Here is a 17,219-nt window from a genome sequence, read left to right as displayed (position 1 = left end):
TTAATTTTGGATTGGGGATGCTTAATATGAGTCTGAAAAGAGAGTGTACAGTCTAGCCAGACACCTAGTCAGAATCGTCCAGAGCAGTGATGCTAGTCAGGCGGGAGAGTGCGGGCAGCGATTGGTTGAAGAGCATGCATTTAGTTTTACTAGCGTTTAAGAGCAGTTGGAAGCCATGGAAGGAGTGTTGTATGGCATTGAAGTTCATTTGGAGGTTTCTTAACTTCTTGGTGACAGGGGGCAGTATTTTCACATCCGGAAGAAATGCATGCCCAAATTCAACTGCCTGCTACTCATCCCCAGAAGATAAGATATGCATATTATTCGTAGAAATTAATAGAAAACACTCGGAAGTTTCTAAAACTGTTTGAATCATGTCTGTGAGTATAGCAGGTGAAACCACGAGGACAAACCATTCAGATTTTTTTTGAGGTCAATCTCTTTTCAATGCGTTTTCATTGGGAATACAGAATTCTAAGGGACCTTCTTGCAGTTCCTATCGCTTCCACTGGATGTCAACAGTCTTTAGAAATTGGTTGAGGTTATTCCTTTGTTTGTGTAATGAAGAAGTACGGCCATCTTGAATGAGGGTCATTTGAAGTGTACTGTTAGATATAGGCGCGTGACCAGAAAGCTAGCTACAGTTTGTTTTCCTCCTGTATTGAACACAGATCATCCCATCTTCAATTTTATCGATTATTTACGTTAAAAAATACCTAAAGTTGTATTACAAAAGTAGTTTGAAATGTTTTGGCAAAGTTTACAGGTAACTTTTGAGATATTTTGCAGTAGGTTGGAACCGGTGTTTTTCTGGATGAAACGCGCCAAATAAATTGACATTTTGGATATATAATCAACGGAATTAATCGAACAAAAGGACCATTTGTGATATTTATGGGACATATTGGAGTGCCAACAAAAGAAGCTCGTCAAAGGTAAGTTCTCTTTGTTTACGGAGGTGCTATCCTCCAATAATGGCATCATTTGCTTTCGCCAAAAAGCCTTTTTGAAATCTGACATGTTGACTGGATTCACAAAAAGTGTAGCTTTAATTTGTTGTCTTGCATGTGTGGTTTAATGAATGTTTGATTTTAATAGTAATGTATTTGAATTTGGCGCTCTGCATTTTCCCTGGCTTTTGGCCGCAAGGTGGGACGCGTCCACATATCCCAGAGAGGTTTACACAGTGTCCAAAGAAGGGCCGGATGTATACAGAATGGTGTCATCTGCATAGTGGTGGATCAGGGAATCACCCACAGCAAGAGCAACATTGTTGATATATACAGAGAAAAGAGTTGGCCCGAGAATTGAACCCTGTGGTACTCCCACAGAGAATGCCAGAGACAGCGGCAGCTTTCCAATCTTTAGGTATCTCGGACAATACGAAAGAGGTTGAACAGACTGGTAATAGGGGTTGCAACAATGGGAGATCATTTTAGACAGAGGGTCCAGATTGTCTAGCCCAGCTGATTTGTACGGGTCCAGGTTTTCCAGCTCTTTCAGAACATCTGCTATCAGGATGTGGGTGAAGACAAAGCTGCGGAGGCTTGGGCTAGTAGTTGCGGGGGGTGCAGAGCTGTTGGCCGGGGTTGGGTTAGCCAGGAGGAAAGCATGGCCAGCCTTAGAGAAATGCTTATTGAAATTCTCGATTATCGTGGATTTATCGGTGGTGACAGTTTTTCCTAGCCTCAGTTCTTCCTAGCCTCAGTGCAGTGGGCAGGTGGGAGGAGGTGCTCTTATTCTCCATGGACTTTACAGTATCTCAAAACTTTTTGGAGTTGCAAATTACTGTTTGAAAAAGCTAGCCTTAGCTTTCCTAACTGACTGCATGTATTGGTTCCTGACTTCCTTGAAAATGTGCAGGGACTATTGTGTGCAGGGACTATTCGATGCTAGTGCATTCCTCCACCGAATGTTTTTGTGCTGGTCATGTCTGGAGTGAACCAAAGGGTTATATCTGTTCTTAGTTCTACATTTGAACCAAGGGGCATGCTTATTTAAGATGGTGAGTAAATTATTTTTAAAGGTCAACCAGGCATCCTCTACTGACGGGATGAGGTCAATATCCTTCCAGGATACCCGGGCGAGGTCGATTAGAAAGGCCTCCTCGCAGAAGTGTTTTAGGGAGCGTTTGACAGAGATGAGGGGTGGTCGTTTGAACGCGGACCCATAGCGGATGCCGGCAATGAGGCAGTGATCGCTGAGATCCTAATTGAAAACAGCAGAGTTGTATTTGGAGGGCAAGTTGGTCAGGATAATATCTATGAGGGTGCCCATGTTTACGGATATAGGGTTGTACCTGATGGGTTCCTTGATAATTTGTGTGAGATTGAGGGCATCTAGCTTAGATTGTAGGACTGTCGGGGTGCAATAAGGCTGATAATTTGGTCAACACTCCCAAGGCCGCGGTGCCGGACCACCATCATTCCGGTTCCCAAGAACTCCACGGCTACCTCTCACAATGACTACAGCTCTGTAGCACTCACATCTGTAATCATGAAGTGCTTTGAAAGGCTGGTCATGGCACACATCAACTCCATTATCCCATCACCATAGACCCACTCCAATTTTCACCCCCCCCCCCCCCATTCTACAGATGACACAATCTCAATTGCGCTCCACACTGTCCTCTCCCACCTGGACAAGAGGAATTCCTACGTGAGAATGCTGTTCATCGACCACAGCTCAGTGTTCAACACCATAGTTCCCTCCAAGCTCGTCACCTAGCTCAGGACCCTAGGACTCAACATCTCACTCTGCAACTGGATCCTGCACTTCCTGATGGGCCGACCCCAGGTGGTGAGTGTAAGTAACAGCACCTCCGCCACACTGACCCTCAACACAGGGGACCCCAGGGGTGTGTGCTTAGCCCCCTCCTGTACTCCTTGCTTACCCACGGTCTTGTGGCCACGCATGACTCCAACGCCATCAAGTTTGCTGACGACACAACGGTGGTTGGCCTGATCACCAAAGGTGATGGGGTGGGGTGCAATCCACATCGACAGAGCCGCAGTGAAGAGGGTCAAGAGCTTCAAGTTCCTCTGTGTCCACATCACTGATGACTTAACATGGTCCTTTCATACCAGCACAGTCGTGAAGAAGGCATAGCAGCGCCTTTTCTTCCTAAGGAGACTAAGTGAAAAATCTGCTTTGTATCGGAGAATGTCAGGCCATCTGTTCGTGAGTTGAAGCTGAAGCACAGCTGAGTCATGCAGCAAGACAACGATCCAAAACACCGAATCAATTCTATGTGAAAATGGCAACAAATTTTACGTTTTGGAATGGCCTAGTCAAAGTTCAGACCTTATTTCAATTGCGAAATTGTGGCAGGAGTTGAAAAGAGCAGTTCATGCTTGAAAACCCACAAATGCTTCTGAGTTAAAACAGTTTTGCATGCAAGAGTGGGCCAAAATTCATCCACAGCGATGTGAGAGACTGATCAAGACCATGGTGCTTGCCTACGGAGCTGTGAGGGGAACGGCACCTCAGTACCTCCAGGCTCTGATCAGGCCCTACACCCAAACAAGGGCACTGCGTTCATCCACCTCTGGCCTGCTCGCCTCCCTACCACTGAGGAAGTACAGTTCCCGCTCATCCCAGTCAAAACTGTTCGCTGCTCTGGCCCCCCAATGGTGGAACAAACTCCCTCACGACGCCAGGACAGCGGAGTCAATCACCACCTTCCAGAGACACCTGAAACCCCACCTCTTTAAGGAATACCTAGGATAGGATAAAGTAATCCTTCTCCCCTCCCCCCTTAAAAGACCTAGATGCACTATTGTAAAGTGGCTGTTCCACTGGATGTCATAAGGTGAAAGCACCAATTTGTAAGTCGCTCTGGATAAGAGCGTCTGCTAAATGACTTAAATGTAAATGTAAATGATCAACAACTACAAGAAGCATTTGGTTGCAGTTATTGCAGCCCAACCAGTTTGAGAGTAAGGGGGCAATTACTTTTTCACATAGGGGCATTGGGTGTTGCTGAACTTTGGTAATTAAATAAATAAATAAAATACTGTAAGTATATATATTTTTTGTTATTTGTAAACCCGGGTTCCCTTTATCTAATGAAAGGTTTTGGTGGAAGCTCTGATAACATTCAGTATCAAAAGTAGAGAAAATAATAAAGGGGACAAATACTTTTTCATGGCACTGTCTGTAAGGTATATTCATGTTTTATTTTTCATTAAACTTAAAAAAAAAAATTTTATTCCACTTTGACATTACAGAGTATTTTGATAGGGACTGTAAGTCAAAAATAAAGTTCTGTATTATGCTTGTGTATGAATTTGGCATACTTCTTATAAGACACTTATGTTAGTTCCATGTTTCAGGAGTACCCATATAAGAATACTTCATATAGAGACCCCCAGGGTAGGCTATTGTGCTGGAAAACGTTTCATAGGCTACTGGAATGATTTCGCATATTGTTTATTCATGCTATCACTGCATTACTGTAGTAAAGAGTCATGTTATGTTTATGCATTTTATAATAAATGAGTAGACCTATGAAATATCCATTGACATGTTGCGTTGCTGAGGTAGATTGCAAATTCACCTCGTACTGTGTCATGATCTGCTCCTGCATCTAGGGTCCTCGGCCCTAGATCATCTACTCCAACCCTGGCTGTTCGACTTCACCCCTGGGCAGCTCGAGCCTGGCCCCAAGGAGCACCCTGCACAGCCCCATAAGTTGTATGTCAATAGACGGGGTGGTTGTTTAGCAACAAAACCGATGATTGCGCAACTATGGGGAAAATCAGACAGGGTTGATATATGAATCTAAACAAAATTGTCACCAATGTTTATTGAAAATACATACAGTTGCATAATTAGCACGTCTCTCAAATACATTGTTACACTTGTAGGTTAGCCATATTAGCATAGACGTGACATCAGTCAAAACATCTCAAAACAAGACATGGTATCAAGAACACGATCAAATGAGCTGAAACTAGCCACTTACAGCCATGAGGTAAATTGTATCTTGTCATTGTTTCTAGCTATCTTGCCATCCAGAACTACAATAAAACACGGCCTTATAGCCCCTTTGAAACGCACACATATTTTTTATGATGTTGTCAGCTAACCCTTCTATATGGGAAGCTACTAATATTTAAATGATAAGTAACAAAGAGTAATTATAGAAGTTACGAACGACACTGCTAATCCTGTAGCTTTCAGTAGAATATTTGCATTAGCTACATATCTACTATGTGGAGTATTTTTTTCTTTTTCTTTTTTGATTAATCTAATATGATAAGCTAGCTGCTATAGGTAGCTACAGCCAGAGCCATGTAGCGGTCTCCCATCTAGCTGTCACTCAAATGGTGAGGTGCTGAAGCTCTTTGGCTGGAACTCAAATTACTAGGGGATTGGGCCATGTGGGACAAGTTTGCAGTATGTCACCAAATTATGTGTAGATTTCCCCAGTAGGCAAAATGGCGGCACACATGTAAAAAAAAAAGTCTGCTTCAAACTAGGGCTTTTGTGGCTAATTGAGGTAAAACAGTAATTCTGTTCATAGATTATGCATGCATGAACTACAAATTGACACATCCAGCCCAAATCAAGAGGTCCCGGGAGCATGCCTTTAAGTGAAAATGTGAGGATGCACCTACAAACCTTAAGAGGTTTTCTGCAGGCTGCACAGACTCAAAACAGGACACTCACTGCTGCCTTGACTTATATATTCTTTTTTTCTTTAGCTCCACCGAATTTAAGATTTTTTCTTGGCTTTGCTTTCATCTTGCTTTTCCATTTAGTTTTCAGTGAAAGGGGCTGCATCTACAAAGAAATGAACGTCCCCTTTCTTCATGTGAGGTTAATGGCATTTCACGGAGGCTGCATCTTGCAGGGGCAAAAAGAACATGGATTGTAGATTGTAGCACAGTGTATGGTATAGAGGTTACTCAGCCAACATCATATTATTGATAAGCATTCATCTTGTTCGATTTTGCAAAGGACTTGATGCTTAAAGTGGATACATTGCATTCAATGGCAGGAGGTTAGCTTCACACTATTGATTAGGGTTGGTTGGGCGGTATCCATATTTTCATATCGTCATACCATTCTTCTTTCATCCAGGGTTTATGGTATTGCCGGTTTAAACAAGAGGTGCCGAAAAAACGAGAAAAAAAAACGAAATTAGCACAAGTAATAGGGAATTTCCATAGAGGCTGCTAGGTAAATATGCTAACGAGTGCAAACAAATTACAGGCAATCCAGCTCATAAAATGATGCATATATTATCTAGGGAGTTTTTCCTAGCCACCGTGCTTCTACACCTGCATTGCTTGCTGTTTGGGGTTTTAGGCTGGGTTTCTGTACAGCACTTTGAGATATCAGCTGATGTACGAAGGGCTATATAAATAAATTTGATTTGATTTGAGGTAGGAGCTACCAAATTTTATTTTTGTGAGTTTGGACACTTTCAAGTGAATGAGAGACATTGTGCAAATGAACAAATGTTTTGATGCATGCTTGTCTAAACAAAGAACATTACTGGCTCTGGAGCAGCATGTGTGCTGTACATGCTGTGTCTGTGTGGAATCTGGAGTCGCTAGGGCAACAGGACTGCCTAATCTGCCTCGAGAAGAGGGGAGAGAAGAGGGGAGAGGATAAAACAAGCCGAGAAAAAAATGCAAGGAAATAAGGAAAGCAGTGTCAGCTGTACAAATAACTCATCCAAAGGGCTTTGACTTCTCAAACATGGCAGAAGCTAAAACAATATGATGCCCTGTCAGCTTATTAATTCAGCCACTAACTTAAATAACTAGTAAGTTAAACTTAGAGGTTACGTTCACGCAGAAAAAAAAAGAATGCATAGGAAAATCTTGCAGTGTTATGGAGAGGGTGATTAGAGATGGAGAAAGAGAGAGGGGAGGGGTGAAAGAAGGGGGAGGTAGAGAGAAGAGAAGGAGTGGGAAGAAGTAGAGGTATACTGAGAGAAACAGATGGAGGCAAAGAGGAGGATGGGATGAAGAGGTAGACCAAGAAGACAGGAGGCAAAGAGAGATTAGAGAATACAGTGCATTTGAAAGTATTCAGACCCTTTGACTTTTCCACATTTTGTTACGTTACAGCCTTATTCTAAAATTGATTAAAGAGTTTTCCCACGTCATCAATATACACACAATATATACACAATACCCCAAAATGACAAATAAAAAAATGGTTTAAAGACACCGTGTAGCGGTGTTTATTAGAGAGGGGTAAAGAAAGACTTTGTTCGGGCGCCAGGCAGGTATTAACCATGCTGAAAGGAAAAGGGTAGAATAGAGAGAGTATCACTACCAGACCCACACACACACATCAGCAGAAGAGACTGCCTAGAGTGTAGCCTGTTTACCAGATAGCCAGTGGAGAGAAAAGGGAATTCTCACCATATAAAACCCACATCACAGGTAACCCCAACAAGAATACCTCATACAATAATACTAATAATGGCAGAGCAATTTAACAGCAACTTCATACAAGAACGAACCCAGTCATCAACAGATGATTTGCAATAATCTGTATTATCTTCTAGTATTATTTTCTAGTGGAGGAGTGCAGAGGGTATGTGTTCATAGACACAACAAAAGCCTTAAAAATGTCCACAGTCTTCTCGGCCACATGTCATTAGTACACCCCACCTCAATACAGTTCACATAATATACAACTTGCAAGCAACCTCCCTTTTAACTAAAATGTCCATCCAAATACTTCTGGCAGGGAAATAATAGTCCAGCTCTAATGAACTTCAATGGGAAGTGCATTTGAAAAATAGAGAGTCTGTTGAAGGGTAAAGCACTGGAACGAGAGGGAAGAGAAAGAGAGAGAGAAAAAGAGAAATCTTAGCTGTGGTCTTCAGGCCTGCCGGTGTACTGTCTGACTGTCCGATGGTTTGTTGGTTTGTATGTTAAAGCTTCGCAACAATGTTGCTACTAATCCATGCGATCCATAATGGGTGCGGTCCCAAACAAAAACAACCACGATCTAAAGCGATCACACCGATGATTGTAGCTTATAAAGTATTTAACTCAAACGCTGAAAACAAACAAAACTTCTGCAGCACAGCACACACATACACACACACACACACACACACACACACACACACACACACACACACACACACACACACACACACACACACACACACACACACACACACACAATCAAACTGTCGCGCCACCCAAGAGCTCCTCCCCAAAGAGCTGAACGAGCCCTCTTTATTTCCTCCTTCCTTACTGCTCATGCGCTCTTAAAGTGGCAGCGCACGGTGAAGGCTCCGAGCAGATTTCGCCACAGTATATAAAATAAATAACTGAAATATGACATTTACATTAGTCATTAGACCCTTTAATAGTACTGTGTTGAAGCACCTTTGGCAGCGATTACAGCCTCAAGGCTTCTTGGGTGTGACGTTACAAGCTTGGTACACCTGTATTTCGGGAGTTTCTCCCATTTATTTTCTGCAGATCCTCTCATGCTCTGTCAGGTTCGATGGGGTACATCAAATCACAACTATTTTCAGGTCTCTCCAGAGTTGTTCGATTGGGTTAAAGTCCGGACTCTGGCTGGGCCACTCAAAGACAAAGACATTCAGAGACTTGTCCAGAAGCAACTCCTGCATTGTCTTAGAGTTGTTGTCCTGTTGGAAGGTTATCCTTTGCCCCAGTCTGAGGTATTGAGCACTCTGTAGCAGGTTTTCATCAAGGATCTCTCTGTACTTTCCTTCATTCATCTTACCCTCGATAGGGATGGTGCAGATTTCCTCCAGATGTGACACTTGGCATTCAGGCCAAAGAGTTCAATCTTGGTTTCATATGACCAGAGAATCTTGTTTCTCATGGTCTGAGAGTCCTTTAGGTGCCCTATGGCAAACTCCAAGCAGGCTGTCATGTGCCTTTTACTGAGAAGTGGCTTCCGTCTGGCCACTCAACCATAAAGGCCTGATTGGTGGAGTAATGCAGAGATGGTTGTCCTTCTGGAAGGTTTTCCCATCTCCACAGAGGAAGTCTGGAGCTCTGTAAGAGTGACAATCAGGTTCCTGGTCACCTCCCTGTCCAAGGCCCTTATCCCCCGATTGCTCAGTTTGGCCGGCCGGTCAGCCCTAGGAAGAGTCTTGGTAGGTTCCAAACTTCTTCCATTTAAGAATTATTCAGGCCACTGTGTTTGTGAGGCTCTTCAATGCTACAGAATTGTTTTGGTACCCTTCCCCAGATCTGTGCCTTGACACAATCCTGTCTCGGAGCTCTGCGGACAAATCCTTCGACCTCATGGCTTGGATTTTGCTCTGTCAAGTGTGGGACCTTATATAGACAGGTGTGTGCTTTTGCAAATCAAGTCCAATTAACTTCAATCAAGTTGTATAAACATCTCAAGGATGATCATCAGAAACAGGATAGATATTTTTTAATAATTTGCTAACATTTCTAAAAACCTATTTTTGCTTTGTGATTATGGGATACTGTGTGTAGATTGATGAGGGAAAAATGTGTTTAATCAATTTTAGAATAAGGCTGTAACGTAACACAATGTGGAAAATGTTGAGGGGTCTGAATATTTTCTGAATGCACTGTACACACACTGAGTATACCAAACATTAGGAACACCTTCCTAATATTGAGTTGCCTCAATTTGTCGGGGCATGGACTCTACAAGGTGTCAAAAGACCTCCACAGGGATGCGGGCCGATGTTAACTCCAATGCTTCCCATAATTGTGTCAACTTGGCTGGATGTCCTTTGGGTGGTGGACCATTCTTGATACACACAGGAAAATGTTGAGCGTGAAAAACCCAGCAGGGTTGCAGATCATGACACAAACTGGTGAACCTGGCACCTACTACCATACCCCGTTCAAAGGCACTTACATATTTTGTCTTGCCCATTCACATTCTGAATGGCACACATATAGTACACAATTGATGTCTCATTTGTATGAAGGCTTAAAAATCTTTAACCTGTCTCCTCCCCTTCATCTACACTGATTTGAAGTGGATTCAATAACTGATCATAGCGTTCACCTGATTCACCTGGTTAGTCTATGTCATGAAAAGAGCAGGTGTTCTTAATGTTTTCTTTACTCAGTATATATATATATATATATATATATACACTGCTCAAAAAATGAAGGGAACACTAAAATAACACATCCTAGATCTGAATGAATGAAATATTCTTATTAAATACTTTTTCTTTACATAGTTGAATGTGCTGACAACAAAATCAAACAAAAATTATCAATGGAAATCAAATGTATCAACCCATGGAGGTCTGGATTTGGAGTCACACTTAAATTTAAAGTGGAAAACCACACTACAGGCTGATCCAACTTTGATTTAATGTCCTTAAAACAAGTCAAAATTAGGCTCAGTAGTGTGTGTGGCCTCCACGTGCCTGTATGACCTCCCTACAACGCCTGGGCATGCTCCTGATGAGGTGGCGGATGGTCTCCTGAGGGATCTCCTCCCAGACCTGGACTAAAGCATCCGTCAACTCCTGGACAGTCTGTGGTGCAACGTGGCGTTGGTGGATGGAGCGAGACATGATGCTCAATTGGATTCAGGTCTGGGGAACGGGCGGGCCAGTCCATAGCATCAATGCCTTCCTCTTGCAGGAACTGCTGACACACTCCAGCCACATGAGGTCTAGCATTGTCTTGCATTAGGAGGAACCCAGGGCCAACCGCACCAGCATATGGTCTCACAAGGGGTCTGAGGATCTCATCTCGGTACCTAATGGCAGTCAGGCTACCTCTGGCGAGCACATGGAGGGCTGTGCGGCTCCCCAAAGAAATGCCACCCCACACCATGACTGACCCACTGCCAAACGGGTCATGCTGGAGGATGTTACAGGCAGCAGAACGTTCTCCACAGCATCTACAGACTCAGTCCTTCTTTCATCTGTGAAGAGCACAGGGCACCAATGGCGAATTTGCCAATCTTGGTGTTCTCTGGCAAATGCCAAACGTCCTGCACGGTGTTGGGCTGTAAGCACAACCCCCACCTGTGGACGTCGGGCCCTCATACCATCCTCATGGAGTCTGTTTCTGACGGTTTGAGCAGACACATGCACATTTGTGGCCTGCTGGAGGTCATTTTGCAGGGCTCTCCTCTCCTTGCACAAAGGCGGAGGTAGCGGTCCTGCTGCTGGGTTGTTGCCCTCCTACGGCCTCCTCCACGTCTCCTGATGTACTGGCCTGTCTCCTGGTAGCGCCTCCATGCTCTGGACACTACGCTGACAGACACAGCAAACCTTCTTGCCACAACTCGCATTGATGTGCCATCCTGGATGAGCTGCACTACCTGAGCCACTTGTGTGGGTTGTAGACTCCGTCTCATGCTACCACTAGAGTGAAAGCACCGCCAGCATTCAAAAGTGACCAAAACATCAGCCAGGAAGCATAGGAACTGAGAAGTGGTCTGTGGTCCCCACCTGCAGAACCACTCCTTTATTGGGGGTGTCTTGCTAATTGCCTATAATTTCCACCTGTTGTCTATTCCATTTGCACAACAGCATGTGAAATTTATTGTCAATCAGTGTTGCTTCCTAAGTGGACAGTTTGATTTCACAGACGTGTGATTGACTAGGAGTTACATTGTTTTGTTTAACTCAAAGAATATCAGAATATCGATTTTACAACAGCCGCTAATTAACCAGTTGCCTCAGTCTCATAATCTGAACGTCGTATAGCCCTTGAATCTGCACGGACCCGGGTCCCACTAATGAATTCGCACCACACCAACCTTAGTTGAATATTTATTTACTAAAAAGCTAAAATGATGATAAAAGATACACATAGACAAAACACATTATAGGCTATTGATTAGAACTTAGTATAACAGGCCAACACACTATGGTGCGTGTTACCCACAATGGGAATTTCAAAAGAGAGAGAACAGAAAGAAGTACACGAGAGAAATATACATTTGGGTGAATTTGTCAGCTATGTTATTCTAACTCAGCCACTGTACGTACGGCTATGTAGATATTCCATACAAATCTGCCGTTTCCAGCTACAGTAGTCATTTACAACATTAACAATGGCTACACTGTATTTCTGATAAATTTGAGGTTATTTTAATAGACAAAAAAGTGCTTCTCTATTGATAAATAATACATATAGAGAGAGACATATCTACGTCTTGACACATATCTATGCTTCAACCTAATTTAATGTAATGTGTTCACTTAGGCTTCAGAGACATGATGCCTATCTCTGGTCATCGATATTATAACACCAATCTTCCCCCCATTGAATGCAATTTATTCACTTCGGCATCATGTTCTTTGACACCTGTTTCTAGGCATTAATAGTGTGAGGCTAATCTCCCAAAATTGAATGCAATTTATTCATCATAACCATCATGTTTCTTGATTCCTAAATTTTAGCTAAATCGTACCAGATTTACACTTACCTGCTGATACCAGGCTGACTCAGCGACGTTGCTGATTTTGCAATTTCGTAAATATCGAATTTCTGAGCACTTTGGACTGTATATGAAATCTGCCACTTGTGCATGACCATTAATGTTACAGCATGTCCCATGCCATCATGCACATGTAGCATACTCAGCTGATAGTCTCTCTAAGTTCACTAGTATTCCATTCGAGTTGCAATTCGGTTTCAGCAAGTAGGTGCCAAACCAGGGGAGACAGAGATCATGTGTGAGCAAACACCCTAGTGTATGCTGCAAGAAACTCACATTTTTCTCATCAAAGGGGATTTGTCAGTGCTTTAGTTTACAATATATCTTATGTGGTAGGCAGGACTTTTAAAAAAGGGAAGTAGAGGAAAATGTATGGATGACGATGACGATGATGATGATGATGATGATGATGATGATGATGATGATGTTGGCCCAAGAACAAAACTTAAACAAAAAAACAGCATGCGACCATTTAATATATATCCCTTCTCTTTTCCTAATGACAAAAGTAATGTATTAGCCCAAAGTACATGTTTAAACTCTTACCCAGACCAAAAATGGTAATGAATTCATGAGTAATGTACTTTACATCACACCAGATATGCAGGGCCCGACTTCCCATTTAAGATAATTAAACTGGCGCCAAGAAATTACTTTCAGGAAACTACAGTGAAAGGTCTGATTGCTTAGGTGCCATATAATAATAAGTTTATTTCAAAACTAATCTGTGTCAGGTAAATGCATTTACCCTGAACTCTGGATCACATAAAAACTGTTACATTCTATAATCAATTATACCTGTCAAAAGCAACAAAAACCCTCAAATTAAAGCGCCTGAAAAAATATAATTATATCCACAGTTATACATGTTATGGTGTCTAATACAAATGGCTTTCACAAGCCATATACAGGATATATACAGACGGACAGAAAAAATACTTTCACCCACAGCAGATGTCTATAAAATTTGAAATATAAAGGATATATAGGCATATAAGACCGATAAAAAAAACGAATGTTGGACAATGCAGCGAGCTATCCCCACGAATGAGGCTTTTTATTAAAGTACTGTTTAAAGGGTTAATCTGTCACACTCTGACCATTATTTGAGTTGTTTGTTTCTATGTTTTGTTGGGTCAGGGTGTGATATGAGTGGGCATTCTATGTTGCATGTCTAGTTAGTCTGTTTCTATGTGTTTTGGCCTGATATGGTTCTCAATCAGAGGCAGGTGTTTGTCGTTGTCTCTGATTGGGAACCATATTTAGGTAGTCTGTTTTGTATTGTGGTTCGTGGGTTATTGTCTATGTCTAGTTGCATGTTAGCACCATGGTGCATTAGCAGTAACATTAGTTTGTTCAGTTTACTTCGTGTTTTTCGTCTTCATTATAATATATTATGCATGCACACCACGCTGCGCTTTGGTCCGCTTCTTACAACGATCATGACACAATCTGCGATTTGTACATACATTTTTGGCCTATAATAATATATACCCATTGATTCATGAAAAATATAATGTATAAATGACCAATGAGCTTAGTTCAACTGCCATACCTCATCAGAACCCAAAAGAAAGCTTGTTTTTACTCCAATGTTTGTTAACAATGTTAACGTAAACAATACCATATAGCCTCAAAACATCGTTGAAACTATGGCCTGGATTCAATCCGATCATGTTTTGTGAGCTTTGCGCCTTTTAAAGGCAATGTTAAGACATTATGAAGACCACATTCATGGTGGCTGCATATGTCGGCTTAATCAGAAATTACCTTTAATGTCAGGCACGTTATAACTCAGATCTACCGCTGATTGGATCCCAGCCTATGTTTCTGAATTTGAGTGGTTACATTTCTCCAGCCCCTTCCCTTAGCTTTTTAGCAAACAGTCGCAGAGTAAAGGCTTTGTTATTGTTTGAACTACAGATTGCCCCTTTAATATGATCATAAATAATAGCGTTCTCATCAACATTTTCTAAAAAGTTATATTATGCCTTTAGTTTCTCTTTTTGCATCTGTTAGCAAAAACTAAATATAGAAATGTGGGAGTTGAAGTTGTTTGAAAGATCAAATTATGTGAACACTTGAACTTTTACATGTGTAAATATAAAGTATTTTCAAATTCTTTTTTAAATGGTCTCTCCTTTAGTTAGAGGCGTAGTTAGTAATAAAAACTGCTTACTTCACTGTTTCCCACAATTTGCATTGCAAGATCAGTCTTCATGGCCTCCAGATGTATTGTGATGTTGAGAGAGTATAAAGTGGAGATGGGAAATTATGGGTACCTAGCCAGCTGTACTCACCTTCTTACACCTCCTAACATGAAAACTGAAAGCCATTGTTTACATTTCCTACATCTATCCCATGCCAGGGCTCATCCGGTTTCAGGTAAAGAACCATCTCATCGGGACACAAAACTATTTGCATCCAAATGTATTGGAAATGTTTCCCCTGAAGCTAACTAAAATATACAGGCTTTCCTTTGAAGTTTGAGGAGAGGTCTGCGCTGGACTTAATTCTTAAGCCACTCCAGCCCGCACTGCAGATTTTCATACTGTACCCTCCTGCTCCCTCTGGCTTCTGTCCTGAACCCCACCCGCTCGCGCAAGAACTTGCCCCAAAACAAACCTCAGTCATGCAATGTTATTTTAGGCATATGTGATGCAGCTCACTTGCCAGCCATGGTCCCTGCAATTTCGTTCCCTATACACAATATTTACAAATTTAATTTAGTAAGTTAATAATAATAATAGCAAATTGTTACAATAATAGTACTTAATAAATAGGTTAAATTACCAGAGATTTTCACATGGCCGAATGTATTAGGCTATCTATATTACTGGCCTCCCTTCCAGCATTGGGTAACATCCCGCCCACCCTGTCTATTTCTATGGGCACAAGCACTGTTCATGACAAACTGTTCATCCGTCCTTGTTGGTGGAATGAACATTTTGCAGGTTTTAAGCTTATTTCCTATGGACTTCTGAGTGGTGCAGCGGTCTAAGGCACTGCATCACAGTGATTGAGGCATCACTACAGACCAGGGTTCAATCCCATGAGGAGGCGCACAATAGCTCTCCTGAGACCGTAGGGGAGTTGCAGTGATGGGACAAGACTGTAACTACCAATTGGATATCACGAAAAAGGGATCAAATGAAAATAAGCATATGACATTGTTGCCGCCCTTGACGTTGAATGCAAAGGAAGCCAGCAAGCATTTGGCCTCCCTTGATAAAAAAAGTATAAAATAATAGCCCATCAGCATTGAGCTAAACTTATTGAAGTCAACTGTGAATGGTCATGGTGCATCAAAAAAAAAGAGTCAAGGAAAGCCAGTATGGATTTGGCTTCACTCCTATCGCATCAAGAGAAATATGTCCATCACAGAACTTGAATTGTTGCATCTCGTTGTCTTTTTGTTCTCCAGTGTTTAGCTAGCTAGCTAAAATTGGCCCTTTCCTAAATTAGCCATGGATGGAGATAAGGATTTGGACTTCTGGTTTTACTTAATTCTCCCTACTGGCCAATGATTATAATGGCGGATCTGATCCAACCATAAATTCATACATTGTGCCCCTGGACTGAGAGGATGGAAGTTCAATATGTGCTGTAGCTAGATGTAGAAGGCTTATGTTAACTAGCTAACGTTGCTCATGAAAGGAAGTTAGGCTAGCGAGCAAGCATTTTAGTGAGGTAGCCTGGGACAACAAAAAATTAAAGCGTGCACTATATTACAGAGTGATAGACTGTTTTGTCAACATGAAAGAGAGGAGAAAGGCATTGCCGTTTCTCTACAAGTAGGGTATGTCAACATGCTTTTTCTACTTGCACGCACGCACACACACACACACACACACACACACACACACACACACACACATCAGATCCATGGACAGCCACATGATATTTAGCTTATGTTGATAGGACTCAATTGTTTTTGGTATCTTTTAGTTGTCACAGTATAAGACTAAGCAAAGGTAATTTGATGATGTTGAAGTTGAAATGGTGCTGGAATAGTGGAGGCAGCTCCTGATTTCTTTGCGACTTGCGGTAACTCTCCATGGTTCTAAATCAATAGTTGTTTGGTAGTCCGAAAATGTCGGAAACACTAACTTGCTTGACCATGCTGTAGGTCATGTAACTGTTTGTTACATGCAATATGCTTATAGGACTTCACCGGACAGAGGTTGCTCTCTAGTTTTGTGATGAAACAAAGGTGTGGTTAAATGTACAGTATTCTGTGTCTTCTTAATGTCTCTGCCATAGGCCATTTTTTTCACAGTTGCAAGGCATATGAACTAACAGGTTATAGAGCAAACAACGCAATTATCACAACACATAGGTTGTACTATGGCTTCCCCAGTGATTTTACCCACACACCGCTACTGGCAATGACTGACATGAAAACTGATGATACACTACCCAGTACAAAAATTGCACCTTGTGCATTCTACTATTACAACTTGCAGACGCCACATGATTCTCAGCCCATGCATTCTACTCTATTTAATTGAGACGACACATATAGGAGCACTTGATCTTGCTCGCCCAACTAGGAGAGGAGAGGTAGCGGTGAATGCTGAGAGTGTGTGACTAATGCGGCAAAAAGGTGACCTTTTCCAAATAATCTGTGGGACAAGACAATATTATCATCCCAAAGTTGTCTGTGTGTGACCCCAGGCTCCCGCCTGCAGCATGAAAAATGCCAACCACGCCACAATGATCTATGTCGGCGCCCGAAGGTCCCACAGGATGCAACCTTCTAGTTTGAGGGCCTCTGGTGTAAAATGCAAGTTTGTCTG

This window comes from Oncorhynchus nerka, linkage group LG9a, assembly GCF_034236695.1.
Source record: "Oncorhynchus nerka isolate Pitt River linkage group LG9a, Oner_Uvic_2.0, whole genome shotgun sequence".
Classification (NCBI taxonomy): domain Eukaryota; kingdom Metazoa; phylum Chordata; class Actinopteri; order Salmoniformes; family Salmonidae; genus Oncorhynchus; species Oncorhynchus nerka.
Note: the sequence above shows the minus strand (reverse complement) of the source record.